General features: G+C 42.4%; 1 long non-coding RNA gene across 1 annotated transcript; it reads left to right on the top strand.

Moving 5' to 3' along the window:
• Nucleotides 1-412: 412 nt before the first annotated feature.
• Nucleotides 413-3,770, top strand: LOC140219391 (uncharacterized). The gene is made up of 2 exons (XR_011895622.1): nt 413-568; nt 3,606-3,770. It is a non-coding gene; the product is annotated as an uncharacterized lncRNA (long non-coding RNA).
• The last annotated feature ends 1,995 nt before the right edge of the window (nt 3,771-5,765 follow it).

The following is a 5,765-nucleotide window of genomic DNA, read 5'->3' as shown; positions in this document are numbered from 1 at the left end:
CAGCCCCGCTCTCAAGTTCCAGCGATCGCCACAGAGGGCGAAAAATCAACCGCGGCGCATTCCAGCATAAGCGCGTCAGTGGAGCTACTGTGATTTAGTCACATACTTTAGTTTGTATTTTTTCTGCTAGAGGCGCTCAACGCGGCTTAACTTGAAAAAGGAGCTGGTGCTGACAAACTTAGACTGGAAGAAAGCGGAAGAGAAAATTCCTAAGCGCACAGCCACAGGGCTAGACGAGGTTCCCGTTAGGCTGATAAATGAATTGGGACCAAAAAGTAAGGAAGCTTTGGTGAAAGCAGTGGAAAAAACTTTAAAAGATGGACGAATACCAGACAGTTGGCGACAAAGTAGAATGAATTTAATTTATAAAGGTAAGGGGGAGAAAGACAGAAGGCCGTGTCTGCTGTGCCCGGGGCACAGCAGACGAAAGGTGCCCGAAATGTCTACGTTCACCTATGACGTCACGTCCGCTATAACCCATGATGTCACATCCGCTCATTTCCATGGCGGCCGTCTTACGGAGCCGGCTGCGCTGCGAAACGGTCCGTATTCCATGCCCACTTAGAGCGTGAGTAATTCATCTTTCCACGCTATATGCGTGTAATAAAGGATTGGGGCTGTGAGCAGTTTGATGCGTTACCATTAGGTACCTTGTGCGCATATTTTGCCTCCTGGCCGCGTCAAATTGCAGCCGGCATGTGGAATGGGCCGTGGCATCTTATATGGAGCTGCTCATGTGAGTGGTATTGCCTCCGTCAGGATCGTCAGTGCGTGCACCGAACCATTCAGTAGTCTGGTTCAGGGGAGGATGCGCGAAAGAACGAGGACGTAAGAAAACACTGGCATGACGAGCTGTTCCGTCAGATCGCGTTACATCGCGCTTTTTTTCTAAGACCATCTCGCTCGAGCGAGAGGATCTTAGAACAGCATTACTACTGCTTTTTTACAGCTTTGCAGCGGCTCATTTAATCATCACCTGCATTCTTTTAATAATACAAATGACATTGCTGCGCGGAAGAGCGTCTCTTGAAGTTTCCAAACAAGAGCCAATGCCGCCGTGCCTGCTGCATACACGCTTGCCTTTCCTAACGCAGTTAAGACGCGGCACTAGCTCTGCTACTGCGTGATACAGGGTCACTGTGATAAGAAAATTAAAAAGAACAAACGAAATTAAGGCAGAAAATGTCAAACGTTGCCAAGCGTGATAAACGGACCTGCCTCGCTAGATGAGTTGAAGAAATCGGCGTCCTGAAGTCAGCTTCGCCGCAGTAGACTAGTGTTACGCGTTGAAGCATGTCAGAACTGAAGAGTGACCGCTTTCACCGACATAAATAATATGTGTTCCTTAATGATGTACGCGTGCACCTGCCGTCTCCTGTTACATTACGCGCGCCGAGGCGCCTAAGTGTACTGGCCGGCCTTCAGCGCTATTTCGGACGTGGCTGTGATGCTTTGAACCGTTGGTTTGTCGACCTCGTAAGCCAGTTAATGTTTACACGGCCATTTTTTTCTGAGCTGTTGATTTCTTCCATAATAACTACGTAATTTCGTAGTTTCCTGTTCAACTGCTTTGGTCATATGCGAGTCAAGGTTGTTCTCTTTAGCCGAGCGCAGTTTTGGAAAGCGAAACGACGCTCTTGCATCAGCATATAGTGCCGTCGCCCATTTACAACACAGTCAATCAATGTAATTTTGTATGTCACTGGGAAACCGCCGAACGCAGGGAACTCACTCGCATGCGGGGAACTGCATAACTAGCCACGGGATTACCGTGCCTCTTGGGAAGCTGCTTTGCATCAAAGGCCAGGTACCCTTGCTATGATTCACCGCAACATATTTTGTATGTCTTACCGCTTAACATATTTGTATTGCGGTGAAGCTAACCTTACGGAACCGAATTTCGCAACGCTTTTTAGACTCCTGCATCTCTACCAGCCACTACCAAACGCTTGTCAGTACGTCTCTTGGCAAAGGTCCAGGTAAATCTCCCCTGTTGGGAGTTTGGGGGACTCACGTATATGAAAACTGCCAAGGAAAGCAGTTGCCCTGATGAAGGCACGCTCCCCTGTCGAAACATTTGCACCAGCCTGTCCGACCACCGTTATCACCGCAACATATTTGTGTGTTGCGGTGAAGCATGCCGTTATTGGGAAAGATTTACGTGAATCTGGAATGTATGGTTTCTGTCAGCGACTAACCTAATGTTCCACTCTCATCAAAGCAGATTTTCGTGGCAGGATGCATGATGTCTTGAGAACTTTTGTTGGCTAAAGCCATACATGCCAGGTTAGCTCTTGTCACAATAATACGCTTTACCGCAATACACAAGAGGCCCCGCTGCAGGACACGCCCGCCGTAGTTAGCCAAAACCTTATGTGATGGTTCACTGCAAAACACCTCCTGTATTGTGGTGAATCGTAATAAAGCACATTTGTCAGTTTAGAATGTAAAGACCCTTGCCCTTCGCTTTTGTAATAATATGACTCAGTTTAATGAGAACATGTATTCACTGCTAAAAACATCCACATTGAAATGGAGATATGAACACTGATGGCAGCCTATGTGATGTTTTATCCCTTTACTTTTTTGTGTACCTGTCACGCTGCCATTATTAAATTTTCCTGTACTTCGTTAGGTGCTGACGTACATAACATTACATCACAAAGAGCCACTGTGTAATTAGTGTTCAAGGACCAGTGTGGTGGCTTTTCTCAAGAAAGGTTTGGGTTATTTTGTTGTGAAGGTTTTTTTTAGAGAGGTCACTTTCTGAGAAGAAATCAGATGTCAGGAAATAGACCTCAGTGGCACAGTAATCTTGGCTGCCTTTTGCTCAAACGTGCCCTAGACATAATTGAGTGATTTGCACTGGCAACTGGACAGCAGCCTTAGCTTGGGAGACCAGTGATACGGCATATTTTATCAAACTAGGCGACACATAGCATTACCAGTCCGAACAGAGACCTGTTTAAATGTTTGTCACCTTTAACACCTACATTTTCGACCATGATTTCAGAAAAATCTGTAGCACATTTAGAACCTAGATTTTAAATGCTGTATAAGTTGGCTTCTTGTTCACTGAAGTTGTGCTCAGCTTCTGTCCAAACGGGAGAGCACTTCTGCATAGCTTATTAGGGAACATTCTTATTTACATACCTTCTTTTTATTTATCTCGCCTACAATCACGATTAGCACATGAATGTGTTGTGCATTTATCTAACTTACAATGCCATGTTCAACAGCACAGTGCATGTAGCTTGTGTTGGTTCATTCAAGCTAAGCATTGCTACAGCCTTTAACTGTAGGTATCATGGTATGAGAGCAGAGAAATGGATATGCAAAGACAGTTGGGCACACTGAGACAACATCTTTGTTGCGTGTGAAAAGGTGACAGATACACAATATGGGGAGAACGCATGCACTTTCATATTTTCTCGCGCTCAAAAAAAGCCGGAGGAATAAGGTTTCTTCACTGTGCCATAGAAACTATATGTTTGCTCTCAAAGGTAATTCTGATTCATTGGATATGTTCCTGTGCTGTGTTTATTTTCTTGAGTGTGCTTTAGTTTTTGCACGTTAATGTTTCAAACTCGTTTTTATTTTTACAGACTGAACATCCCACATCTTGGTTTGACTTCCTGGTACAGGATACTTGCACTTAGCATGGAGTGATGAAGCAGAGCAGTGTACTTTTATTAAATGTGCAGATTTTAGCAGTATAACAGCAGTTCATTAAAAAAACGTGTGCTGAAAATAAAGTGTTCTTACCCACATTCCTCGTTGTCTATTTATTTATTTATTAATACTGTCAACCCTCATAGAGGGTCATAACAGAGAGGACAATACAATTACATAAATCAAATATGGACAATGTCAATGTACGTAAAGTTGCTTAACACTTGTCAATTCACAGTTAATAAGATGTTCACTTGAATGCTGTTCAGCACACTTCTGACGTTTATCAAAATACGTACAATGAATATCAAGTCGCACATATCACTTGGCACTTCAAAACTAAATCGAAAACTCCCATAAATATGCCTCAGCAGCATTTTCAAAGTCGGTGACATCTTTTAGGCTAACAATAGCGTTTGGCAATTGGTTCCACATTTCTATCGCATCCAGGAAAAATGAGTATCGATATGTATCACTGTTGGTATGCTCCGGCTTTATGACGTAGTCGTGGTTAGTTCGCGGGTATCTTTTGCCTGGAGCATGTAGATATTTGAGCTTATCAATCTTAAGTTGATCCTGCATTATTTGATAAAGCACCTTCAGCCTATATTTTTTCCTACGTACCTCAAGAAGATCGAAGTTGCAACGCTGTAACATAAGCGTGACCGATTCCTTCCTTCGTTATGTCGAACAAATAAAACGCGCCGCCAGACTCTTTCCAACTTCCTCTTAAGCGTCACTTGATGGGGACTCCAAACAACGCTGAATATTCTAGTATCATCCTAATGAAGGTGGTGTATGCAATAAGTTTTACATTACGCGATGCACGTTCCAGTTTTTTTTTCTAAGAAAATATAACTTTTGATAGGCAGTCATGCAGACGTTATCTATATGTTGGTTCCATGTCAATTTTGCTCATATTCCTGTATTCTCTTCAGCAAAACCACTTATATGGGGAACTGATCATGATAAGTGCTCATGAGCATTTTAAAGAACAGCCTTGAACCCTACTCATGCACTGGTAAAATGTATAGATGCAGTGAAATTGAAACAGAAGGCAAAATAGCAAACATGATGCAGTATTTGTCAGACAATTATGTCAGCAATTTTTGCATAAAACGATTTACTTAGAGCATACTAGCACTACAAAGCACCCATCTTTCTTGTTAGGTATACATTACTACAAGGTCTTTAAAGGTGGCCACAAGAGAGATGCTGGCTTTAATGAGGAACTATAGAGGTTAAAGGCACCCATGAAAATGTTTTAAAAAATTATGCAATGCATAGCATTTACTCAGTTCAGAGAGCTTCCAAGGTTGCCATAAGGCCTTGATAGCTGTGGATGAGGGAACAGTTGTAGCCCTATTTGGAGCATGAGAAATGAACATTAAGATCAAAACATAAGTAACAACTCGTAATGCAATTAAAACATCTTGCTATACTTTTAAAAAGACAGTGAAATGAAATTAGTGACACAATTTCCTTGTCTTTTTACTTCATTTAGGTTCAATATACTTATTTTAGTAACACAAAAAAGCAGCGTGGTGAAGCACATAAAAAAAAATGCTAGTCTGTTTTTATATTCTGTTTTCTCTAAATTCAAAGTTCAGTAAAGTTAACTTAGAAAGCTACGGTGAAGCCATTGCTTCAGCCTGTATGGTGCATAACAGCAGCAATCGCCAGCCTAACTGCTTGGGTTTACAGTGCCTTATTTGTATTGTATACCTTTTAAGTGCTGAGCTACTGGAAGATTGATTAAGGTGACCAACATGCTGAACCAGTAGTTTACTGAGTAAAATACATGGAGAAGGGTGGAAAGATAGGACAGAGAACAGGGGATGTATTCTGTGTCCACCTAGTGGAAATGTCCATTTCATCCGCTCCTGAAGTTCTGATTGGCTGGGCTGGCGTATGCATGAGAAGGAGACATGCTCCCCCAGCTAATTTGCACTTCAGCAGAAGAGGATATGGACATGTCCACTAGATGAATACTTACAAAGCTATTTAATAAAGTACTTCTGTAACCAACATGCCTGCTATGCCATCCTTGCTTTCAATGTCTGTCTTAGTAAAAGTGTGAAAGAACCAGGTTT

Source organism: Dermacentor andersoni, chromosome 7, assembly GCF_023375885.2.
Source record: "Dermacentor andersoni chromosome 7, qqDerAnde1_hic_scaffold, whole genome shotgun sequence".
Classification (NCBI taxonomy): domain Eukaryota; kingdom Metazoa; phylum Arthropoda; class Arachnida; order Ixodida; family Ixodidae; genus Dermacentor; species Dermacentor andersoni.
Note: the sequence above shows the minus strand (reverse complement) of the source record. Positions and strands in the feature narration are given on the sequence as shown.